Source organism: Triticum urartu, chromosome 3 (genome assembly GCF_003073215.2).
Source record: "Triticum urartu cultivar G1812 chromosome 3, Tu2.1, whole genome shotgun sequence".
NCBI lineage: Eukaryota > Viridiplantae > Streptophyta > Magnoliopsida > Poales > Poaceae > Triticum > Triticum urartu.
The window spans coordinates 13,282,411-13,294,580 of record NC_053024.1 but is presented as its reverse complement, the minus strand read 5'-3'; the positions used below and the strand labels follow the sequence as shown (position 1 = coordinate 13,294,580).

Sequence of the window (12,170 nt, the reverse complement as noted above, 5' to 3'; positions counted from 1 at the left end):
TTCTTCTTACAATTAGCCAAATATATACTGTCGGTATCGTCCAAACACTGCGTGCATGCGCGGTATCCCTTGTTTATCTGTCCTGAAAGGTTACTGAGAGCAGGCCAATCATTGATGGCCACGAACAACAACGCCTTTAGGTCAAATTCTTCCCCCATGTACTCATCCCACGCACGTACACCTGTTCCATTCCACAGTTGTAAGATTTCTTCAACTAATGGCCTTAGGTATACATCAATGTCGTTGTCGGGTTGCTTAGGGCCTTGGATGAGCACCGGCATCATAATGAACTTCCGCTTCATGCACAACCAAGGAGGAAGGTTATACAAACATAGAGTCATAGGCCAGGTGCTATGGTTGCTGCTCTGCTCCCCAAAAGGATTAATGCCATCTGCACTTAGACCAAACCATACGCTCCTTGCATCATCTGCAAACTCCTTCCCGTACTTTCTTTCGATTTTTCTCCACTGCGACCCGTCAGTGGGTACTCTCAACTTTCCGTCTTTCTTACGGTCTTCTCTGTGCCATCGCATCGCCTTGGCATGCTCTTTGTTTTGGAACAAACGTTTCAACTGTGGTATTATAGGAGCAAACCACATCACCTTGGCAGGAATCTTCTTCCTGGGGCGCTCGCCCTCGACATCACCAGGGTCATCGCGGCTGATCTTATAGCGCAATGCACCGCATACCGGGCAAGCGTTCAAATCCTCGTACTAACTGCGGTAGAGGATGCAATCATTAGGGCATGCATGTATCTTCTGCACCTCTAACCCTAGAGGGCAGACAGCCTTCTTTGCTTCGTACGTACTCTCGGGCAATTCGTTGTCCTTTGAAAGCATACCCTCTATCATTATCAGCAACTTTCCAAATCCCTTGTCAGATACACCATTCTCTGCCTTCCATTGCAGCAATTCCAGTGTGGTGCCCAGCTTTTTCTTGTCACCTACGCAATTCGGGTACAACAATTTTTTGTGATCCTCTAACATGCGCTGCAACTTCTTCTTCTCCAAATCACTTGTGCAGTTTCTCTTTGCATCGGCAATGGCCCGACCTAGATCATCAACGGGCTCATCTGATGCCTCTTCTTCAGCTTCTTCCCGCATTGCCGGCTCAGCTTCTTCCCGCATTACCGGCTCAGCTTCTTCCCCCATTGTTGTATCATTGTATTCAGGGAACCCATGGCCAGGATAGCTGTCGTCGTCCTCTTCTTCTTCATTGTCTTCCATCATAACCCCTCTTTCTCCGTGCTTGGTCCAAACATTATAGTGGGGCACGAAACCGGACTTAAACAGGTGGACGTGAATGGTTCTTGACTTAGAGTAATTTAGACCATTCTTACAGACAGCACATGGACACGGCATAAAACCATCCGCCCGCTTGTTTGCCTCAGCCGCAAGCAGAAAAGTTTGCATGCCATTAATGAACTCGGGAGAGCATCGGTCATCGTACATCCATTGTCGGATCATCTTCAATACACAGCACCAAAAACACCAAATTAATACAAGTTCATACATAAAGTTCATACAACACTTAAATGCAACAAACAAATAACTCTCTAGCTAAAGCATTTAAATGCAACAACAAATGCGATCAAGATCGCAAGTAAGGTAACAATTGATCCAACAGCATAATGATACCAAGCCTCACTATCGATGGCATATTTTCTAATCTTTCTAATCTTCAAGCGCATTTTCTCCATCTTGATCTTGTGATCATCGAAGACATCGGCAACATGTAACTCCAATTCCATCTTCTCCCCCTCAATTCTTTTCAATTTTTCTTTCAAATACTCGTTTTCTCTTTCAACTAAATTTAACCTCTCGACAATAGGGTCCATTGGAATTTCCGGTTCACATACCTCCTAGAAAAAATATCTATGTCAACTTGATGGGCATAATTTGTCATAAACATGAAATGCAACTAGTTTTAAAAGAGAATATATATACCACATCCGAATCATAACAAGGACGAGAGCCGACGGGGACGGATATCAAAACCATGGCACTATGTATAACAAACAACGTACGGGTAAGATAATTATACGAGTAACTATATATCCAAATCACACAAACATCAATTTTTATATAAAATTTCATGAACAAGAGGCTCACCACAAGGTGGTGCCGGCGACGGGACGGTGCGGGCGATCGACGATGGTTACGGCGGAGATTTTGAAGGCACTAAGTAAACCACACCTACATATGCAAACTAAGTGTTATTTTGACCTCAATTTGCATATAAATCAAATACTACCACATATAATTCCTCCCAAATTATTAAACTCACAAATTAAACACTATATAAAGCATTGCAAGAGCTAATCTAGCAATGAGAGATGAAAGGACAAAGTTGCTAACCTTTGTGATCATTTGAATCGATGGGGACCTTCAAATCTTGACAAATTTTGGGCAAAATGTGTGATGAGCTCGAGAGAAAGAGGGGAAGAACAGAGAGGGAGGGGAAAGGGGAAGAACAGAGCGGGCTCGGGTGGACGAAGGGTTTATGTAGGACGACCTTTAGTACCGGTTCGTGACACGAACCGGTACTAAAGGTGCTGGAGGGGCCCCAGACTGACAACATTCTGCCACCACTCTCATTAGTACCGGTTCGTGGCACGAACCGGTGCTAAAGGTTCACCGCGAACTGGTACTAATGAGAGCGGCCCGGCTAGCCGTTGGAACCGGCACTAATGGACACATTAGTGCTGGCTCAAATTCAAACCGGCACTAATGTGCTTCACATTTGACCCTTTTTCTACTAGTGTCATAGGATAGCTTACAATACTAAGTTCTAGAGCATATTTAGCTAATCTAACTCGCTCAAAAAAAAAGAAGCTAATCTAACAGAATCATGATTACTTCTCCTCTCTTCATGCACAAAGGTAAATTACACTTTAGCTTGCTCTGTGATCTCCAATATAATACTGAAATCGCATGGGTATCTCCTGTTCTTTAATGCAGAAAGCTGACTCTAAAGCGGAATAATTTGCAAACACTAATTAAGATTATTCTTAACATTAAGTAGCATACAATCAAGCGAGTGGTGCCTTCCATCGGTTTTTTCAAATTCCTTTGTACTTTTCAAAATATTATGCACATAGTTTTTTAGTTCCTTTTTACATTTTAAATATTTATGATTTTTTTAAATCACGGACATTTTTTAATATCCAAGATTTAAAAATAAAATCCGACAACATTTTTTGTAATACATGTACATTTTAAATCTTGAGAACATCTCTTTAAATCTGTGCACATTTTCTGATTTTACCGATATTTTACAAATTCTTGAACGTTGCCTGGTTTGGCATCCATTACGAATTTACGATCCACATGAACAAACCGATGAATATTCAATTTCTTGTCGACCATACATTAAAAATGGATGGATTCAAAGGATCTATGCATATGGATGTACCTTACTGACAACTCAAGGTTTCTTCACGACCTAATCATCAGATACCGCAGCCGCGCCGACGTTAAGGACCAGGTGCAGCACACGATTACTCGTAGTATGATTCAAGGAATGTGTCTGCGCATACGTAAATATAGGCCCTCAAGCCATGGCACGGCTGCACGGCCAGGCACATTTGCACGCTAGCTGCTTCATTCACCAATCAGGGTGGCCTTGCAACGTACGAAAGAATCAACCGCATGTGAAGACTATATAAACAAACGATCGTGAGATTATGAGCACCACATCACCACACAACCATCAGCGACAAATCAATATAGACCGTACTCATCAGCTTGCGCGCTCCAGTTTTCGGATCAGCTACATATATCATAAGTTGTGAAGTTTCGAGGGCAACCATAGATATGGCTCGAGCTCGAGTTGTTGCAGTGGTGCTGCTGGCGGTCGGCAGTTTGCTGCTGTCTGCGGCTGCGGACACCGCAACTGCGCCATCCCCGCAACCGTTCGTCTGGCAGAAGGCGCATGCAACGTTCTATGGTGGTGCTGATGCCTCTGACACAATGGGTAATCAGTCAAGTCACGCCACTATATCTATCTAGTGCGTGCATGCCTGCTTCATCTTTTTCTTCTGTCTATTAACAGTTACAATGTGTATTATGTATTGCAGGTGGCGCATGCGGGTACGGCAACCTCTTCGCTGAAGGTTACGGGACGCGTACGGCGGCTCTGAGCACCGTGTTGTTCAATGACGGCGCCGCGTGCGGGCAGTGCTACAAGATAGCATGCGACCGCAAGCGCGTGGACCCATTGTTTTGCAAGCCCGGTGTGACGGTCACTGTCACGGCCACGAACTTTTGCCCGCCCAACGATGCCCTCCCCAATGACAACGGCGGCTGATGCAACACGCCAAGGCCGCACTTCGACATGGCCCAGCCGGCCTGGGAGAAGATTGGTGTTTATAAAGGTGGCATCATCCCCGTCATGTATCAAAGGTATATATGCGCTTCTTATTAGTTTAAAAATTAGTCTAGAGTCACCGGAGGCACATGACATTAACTTTTTCTATACCACTGCCATACACATGCAGAGTTCCGTGCGTGAAGCGGGGTGGTGTGAGGTTCAGAATCAATGGTCACGATTACTTCAATCTTGTGCTTGTGAGCAATGTTGCTGCAGCAGGCTCGATCAAATCCATGGATGTCAAGAGCTCTGACTCTGAAGACTGGATGCCAATGGCACGCAATTGGGGTGCTAACTGGCACTCGCTGGCGAACCTCACCGGAAAGATGCTCTCCTTCAGACTAACCAACACAGATGGACATACGCTTGTGTTCGATAACGTTGTGCCAAAGGGATGGACCTTTGGGCAATCATTTGTTAGCAAATTGCAATTCTAGCGAGCAATGTCTGTCGACCAATTATTTACCAGGGCAAGTGATGGATTTGTAATAATTATGTTGCATAAAATGCAAGTTATGGCGCTTAATGTTTGTGCTGACTGTAGCACTGATCTAATTTTACCATTCAATTTGTTCATACTCACGGTGCAATTCCTATGGTGTATATATACAAGTTCCAGTTCATTAGATCGATTGCGTATTCTTTAAATTCACTTATATGATGCATTATGTAAATAGATTCTTTCATTCTGTTCCTATGTATGGTAAAACGCTAACATATAAGCATATAAAATATCCATGCAGAAAACAGAAATTATGTATTCCTTTTGAATGTATATATAGATCTTTGATGCACTATATAACTATTTCAAGGGGAATAGATTGGAACAGAAGTCATGAGGAGAGAGAAAGTGGTCGCTTATCTTGGACAGTTTAAGAGAAGTAAAAGTTGAATATGCAAAGTATTGATGTAAAAGTCCTCCTGTCATCTCCTGTTTTGAACCTATTTGATTATAATTCTAATCCAACCCTCCATTTCCAACAGAAGAACTTTGTCAGTATCATATGCAGAAAAAATTCAGTTTATATAATAGACCGATCGAGCTAATTGCCTACTACTCTCGAAAGAGGCTCACACCCCACTTTATAGAAAAAACAAAACCAAAGTACATGGCCAAACAACACAAGGTAGTGGGGTGGCCCCTTACAAAGCAGATTCTGAGATAACTAGATAACATAAAGGCACGTGACTACGTTGCTGAAAAATAACACCGGTAGGCCAGCATACAACACCACAACACCCTAAGAGACCGAAGCTCCACGAGCTGCTGAGTATGAGACGGACGAGGGTCTTCACCCGGAATCGTGACAGGGAGAGCAGAACCACAACGTCGTCCTCAAGAGGAGAGTGGCACCCGCGGGCATCACCACCGTCGGCACCAAAGCAATGAGCTTTCACCCGACAGCTTACTGGTGACACCACGCGTTAGAAAGGACCACCGCGACAGGCACAAGCTCCAGATCCGGTTCTGAACGACGACACTACCAAAGCAGAGCGCTAGCCCGAACCATGCGCCGCTACACCCCTTGCCACCCACACGACCAAAAGGTGTACTTGGGAATTCGGCGTTGGGCGTCGACGGCTCGACCTCAACCTACATGAGGATCAGTGGCACTAGACGCGTCAAACATGGTTAATGAGCCATTCTCAGTACAGTTCTCTCCTGAATATGGAAGACGGGCGAAAAATGTTCCAAGAGCTGAGGACAACAGAGCTGTTATACTAGACTTACAGGTTGTTTTGTCAGGGACTGGCGTGTTCTCTTTCCCACTAATTTCCCTCCCATTGATCTTCATTGTCCCCCTCTCTCCATAAGGATATATAGCTACCGAATGAAGGATGTCCAACACAAGAGTCTACTTTTTGGTGAGGGAAAACTCTTGTGAGTTTTATACATTAACTGCGATGTTCATAGGACAACTTACATATCAATCAAGCCGAACATGGCTTGCAACACTAAGTTCTAGAGCATACTTGGCTAATTTATCTGAATCATGATTACTTCTCCCTTCCTGTTTTTTCATGCACAAAGCTGACTCTAAACAGGACCCATTTGCCAACATTAGTTTGTACATATTCGGGTCTGTCTAGGGCATATCTAGATGTGCCCTAGTTATTGCACATCTAAATGACTCAATCAAATATGAACAGAAAAAAGGAAAGAAAAAAATACATTCACGAATCTCCAAGTAAAATCAACGATATATGACTTAGATGAGCAATAATTAGGGCACATGCCGATGTGCTTTAGCAAAACCGTATTCTTAACACTAAGTAGCATGCAATCAAGCGAGCGGTGCCTTCCATTGGTTCTTTGAAATTCCTTGTTATACTTTTTAAACATTTATGCACATAGTTTATTAATTCCTTTTGACTTTGAAATATTTATTAGTTTTTTTTAAATTCATTAACATTTCTTAAATTCTGAGTTTTTTTAGAAAAAATCGAACAAAATTTTTGTAATACATGCACATTTTTTTTTATCTTCAGAGCATCTCTTTAAATCCTTGCACATTTTTCAAATGTACAGATATCTTAAAAATTCTTGAACATTACCTGGTTTAGCCTCGATAACAATCCATCAAACTGAATATTTCTTGACAACCATAAATTAAAATGGACGGATTCAAAGATTCTATGCATGGATGTACCTTACTGACAAGTCAAGGTTTCTTCACGACCTGGTCCTCAGATGCCACCGATCGATGTGCGCCGCCGACGTTCAGGACCAGGTGAAGTACATGATCACTCGTAGTATGATTCAAGGAACGTGTCTGCGCGTACATACATACAGTATATCTCTGGATTGGCCCTCAAGCCATGGCTGTGGACACCACAAATATGCCGTCCCCACAACCATATTTGTCTGGCAGAAGGCGCAAGCGACGTTCTCTACGGCGGCACTGACGCCTCCGACACAATGGGCAATCATTCAACAGTCACACAACTACATATATCTTGTGTGTGCATGCCCGCTTCATCTTGTTCTTCTATCTATTAAACCTTGCGATGTATATTATATATTGCAGGCGGCGCGTGCGTGTATGGCAACCTCTTCTCTCAAGGATACGGGACACGCACGGTGGCTTTGAGCACCGTGCTATTCAACGACGGCGCCGCGTGCGGGCAGTGCTACAAGATTGCATGTGATCGCAAGCGCGCGGACCCGTTGTTTTGTAAGCCCGGCATGACGGTGACCGTGACGGCCACTAACATCTGCCCACCGAACGACGCCCTCCCCAATGATAATGGAGGCTGGTGCAACACGCCAAGGCCGCACTTCGACATGGCCCAGCCGGCCTCGGGGAAAATCGGTGTTAAAGGTGGCATCATCCCAGCCGCCCCCTCTTATAAGTTCATAAACTAGTCCAGTGTCACGGGAGTCACATAAAATTAACTCTTGCTATGCCACTGCCATAAACATGCAGGGTTCTGTGCGTGAAGCGGGGCGGCGTGAGGTTTAAAATCGATGGTCATGATTACTTCAATCTTGTGCTTGTGAGCAATGTTGCTGCAGCAGGCTCGATCAAGAACATGGATGTCAAAGAGCAATGATTCTGAAGACTGTATTCCCATGGCACGAAATTGGGGTGCTAACTGGCACTCGTTGGCGAACCTTAGCGGAAAGATGCTCTCCTCCAGACTAACCAACACTGATGGACACACGCTTGTGTGGAACGACATTGTGCCAAAGGAGTGGACCTTTGGGCAATCACTTGTTAGCAAATTGCATTTCTAGCAAGCAATGTCTGCCGAACAATTAATTTACCACGGCAAGTGATTGATTTGTAATAATTAGTTGCATAAAGTGCAAGTTATGGTGCTTAATGTGTGTCTGCTGCTTGTAGCACTGATCTAATTTTACAATTCAGTTTGTTCATATTCACCGGGTAATTCATATGGTGTTTGAAAGATCCAGTTCATTCTGTCGATTGAGTATTCTACAAATTCACCTATATAATGCATTCTCTAAAAAGATTATGTCAGTCTGTTGCAATTTATGGTAATGCGCTAACATACAAGCATAGAAAAATATCCATGTAGAAAACTGAAATTATGTATTCCTTTTGAACATGTATAGTTTATTACAACTATTTCAAGAGGAAGGGATTTGAACAGAAGTGGTCGGGAGAAAGAAAGTGGTCACTTGTCTTTGGTAATTTAAAAGAAGTAACATTTGAATATGCAAAGTATATATAGATTTACAATTCCTCCGGCCAGGTCATTTTTGAACCTATTTCCCTTTGATTTTAGTTTGGCCCTCCTCTTCGAAGAGAAGAACTTTGTAAGTATCAGTTCTTATTCATATGCAAAAAAAAGAAAAGAAAAGCTTATAACTAACCAATGAAGCTAACTGCCTGCAAGTCTTGAAATAGGCTCACACTCTTTATAATAAAGCACAAACCAAAGTATTCGGAGAATCTCAAAATGATCGAATCGTTCTATGAGAATCTCAAATTAATTGGAAACGGTTGTATTCAGAGAATTAGGACACCTTGGTCAAAGCGATGGTTTTATTATCATAGTGTCCCTCCTCGATATTCAAATAAGTTTGCTTTCACACCTCCATGGGGAGATTGTGTCGCCAAGAGTTGTCTATAAGAATGAGGAACTCAGTCTGTTTGGGGAGCAACTAGTATAGAAAAGCAGCTTCAGGTGCAAGAATAGAAAAACGAAATCTGAGCCATTTGATGGGAGATGAATGGCACAGATCATGGTGGAGGGGACTGTTCCCACTTAATGTACATTTGACGAAACACCCCCTAGAAATAGATAGATATGAACCATCACTTTTGCAGTAACAACCTCATGTCCCTCGTCCATTTCCAAATCTGCAGAACGTTGATGCCAACCCTTTCAAGCATGTCAATATTCCATTATATGTGAAAATTAAGTCACCCCATTGACGCACAACTAAATGTATATGTCAAACTGGATCATCCAAAACAGAACTACTATTTTATACGGATTATGCAACATAAAATTAAAGTCAACATTAAGCTTATCTAGTAATACGCACCTACATCTGAATAGGCTGGTCAAAATCTATGTGAGCAAGGTATTCCATTTCTGGGTCCACTTTGATCCACATACAATGATACATAACATGAGATGATTATTTTTATTACATGACCAGCAAAACTGAGTATTAAGTGCTACTAAAATGATCACCGCTCAACGAGCATTCTAATTAAACTGTACTAGCTTTATTTTTTTAGATCGTACACGCACATGACAGAATATTATTCAGTTGAACTTTGCCTCCAGCTCTAATGCTTGTCGCTCATGGAGCTTCATGTGCAGGGTTAGATAACACCAAAAGAATATGATTCAGTTCGACAGGGGAACTAAAATTATCTTGCGGGCAAATGAGCTTCGCCCTTGCTGTCGTAAACAAGAGAAGCCTTTGCTAAACACTTCTTCTGTCCATATGAACTTTGGATGCTTCTGTTGACAGAGCATCACCCATCTACAAAAACATGAACAAGTTTATAGTTCACATCAGAAGGCAAGGAATTGGAAATAATTATGTTCTTTGGTGGACTAAATGATTGTAAGGGAAACAACAAAGCACACACGAATATAATGAAGTTCGGCTTGAGCTTGATTTGCATCACGAGCCAAATGGTGAGCTCTAGCTCAGCTCGCGAGCTTAGGGATGAGCTCAAGCTCAAGCTTGACTCATCGGAGGCTTGACGAGCTCGCAAAGCCTGATATTGTTTTATTTACAAAATTCGACCAACACATTACACATGTGATTGACCTTACATTAAAATTCGACAAGCACATACTATTCTAACTTTCATGCATTTGTACTGAAATTAATTTGATTGAGTTTCTGTTAAATCAGAGAACTCAAAACTTCTTTCAAAACAAATATTGTGCTTAAACTTTTCATGCAGAATGGCAGATTTTGTAATATTAAAGAGCTTACATGTAAAAAAAGACCCGGATGGGCAAACTCAGAGTGTACACAAGCATAAAAATACAATCTTGTAACACAACCTAGCATGCAAATAGCTTTAGAAAAGAACTGCAGATGAAAAAGTCTTTCTGGTGTTAGAGAAACCTAACTTTGATTCAGCTTCAAGTGTAGCATTGATGCTTCCCTCTGCTCCTTTAATTGACCATGCTTTCAATCGACTTGGATTCCAATGAGCAGGGCAAAAGACTTCAATGAGCACCATCGAGAGATCAAGAACATAAAAGAACAATGTTGCACTCGTTTAGTATTCATATATACTGCATATAGAATGACAATTATAGCAGAATACTAGCAATGAACATTTACAACAGAATACTACAAAAATATAAAGATTTTGGGATTGGATTGGGGCCAAAATTTGGCATGAGACAAAAACTTGACACTTGATTTGCCAAATACTGGCAACTTTTTGATAGTGCCAAAATTGGTATACATAATCTTATAGGCACTAAGTCACTAAGGGTTCACTCTCCCCACTAAACCATTCAAACCCCTTGTGCTGCATACTTTATAATACAGATAACACAACCTTGGCATGTCTCAGAATCAATGTAACCAAAGCATCAACCGATTAATGATCTACAAGCTAAAACATGGCATCATTTGACTTCAGGTTCTGATTAGCATCAGGCATCAGCTATCTAAGCATGCACTTTGTTCCTGTTTTCATGGATGGTTATCCATGAATTTTATTGGTTCTCATATTAATCTAGGAATTTTATTGGTTCTAATATTAATCTAGGAACACTCTGTAAGTAGCACGAGTCATCCAAAAGAAGAATCTAGATCTATAAATCACGTGCCAATATATGACGATAATACCACATGTGATTGCCGTCACCGCGTAATCCAACTGATATTTCAATGATTTCAGATGGTACCCCATTAGTGTCCTGTGTGCAATTGCTCTGATTTAAATAAAGGGACGTGGGAGGTGTGTACTGTGTAAATACATGAGACTGGTTAGGTTGGGTTATCATAGCAAATAATCGTCTATATTTTTTAACGAACCCTGATTTTGCACTTGATGGCAAAATTTACACATAAATAAATGAGGTGATGGATGAACTTAGACGGTCTGATAATTTTTTATTTATTTTTTGCAGCAAAAACTTCTGTTCTATTCATCATCTGTCATGACAGCACAAAGAAAAATAGAAGTAACAAAAATTGCATCCAAGTTTGAAGAGCCAATGCAGGCCGGGGATGCCCAAACCGTATCCCAGGCCGCTGCAGAGTTGCCTCCATTTGTTTGTGTCTTTCCACACCACAGAAAGCCCCTGCATATCTTCATCATAGCCGCAATCGTCTTTGGTGGCAGATCGAGAGCTAGCATCGCATGAGTCAGGATCGCACACAGCACTGGCTGGGTGAGAATTAGCTGTACAATTTTGGGCAGAGTTGCAGCCCGCCAATTGGGTAAGGAAGACGACAGTTGGTCCACCAGATGCTGAAACACTGCTGCGAGCTGCTTCCTTAATGTCAACGGTAGCCCAAGGTATCTACACGGGAAGCTTCTAATGGGACAGTGCAGAATAGTTGTCACCATTGCCATTGCATCCTCAGAGCAGTAGCGAATGGGAAAGGCCAAGCTTTTGTACGCATTTAATTGAAGTTCAGATGCCATGCCGTATGGATCCAATACTTGTGCACATGTGTGCAGTTCCACTTCTAATGACTTGAGGAAAACCATTATGTCGTCCGCAAACATGGACACCCATTGCTTCGGTCCTGAGCGTGCCAATGGAGATAGTAGTCCGTGGGATGTAGCTAGGTCGAATAGCCGCTTAAGAGGTTCCATGCAAAGAATGAA

At 42.2% G+C, this 12,170-nt stretch overlaps 2 pseudogenes; both read left to right on the top strand.

Annotated features, from left to right (window-relative positions):
* Nucleotides 1-3,707: 3,707 nt before the first annotated feature.
* LOC125547655 lies at nucleotides 3,708-4,997 on the top strand (annotated as a pseudogene).
* Nucleotides 4,998-7,076: 2,079 nt separating this feature from the next.
* Nucleotides 7,077-8,110, top strand: LOC125546499 (annotated as a pseudogene).
* The last annotated feature ends 4,060 nt before the right edge of the window (nucleotides 8,111-12,170 follow it).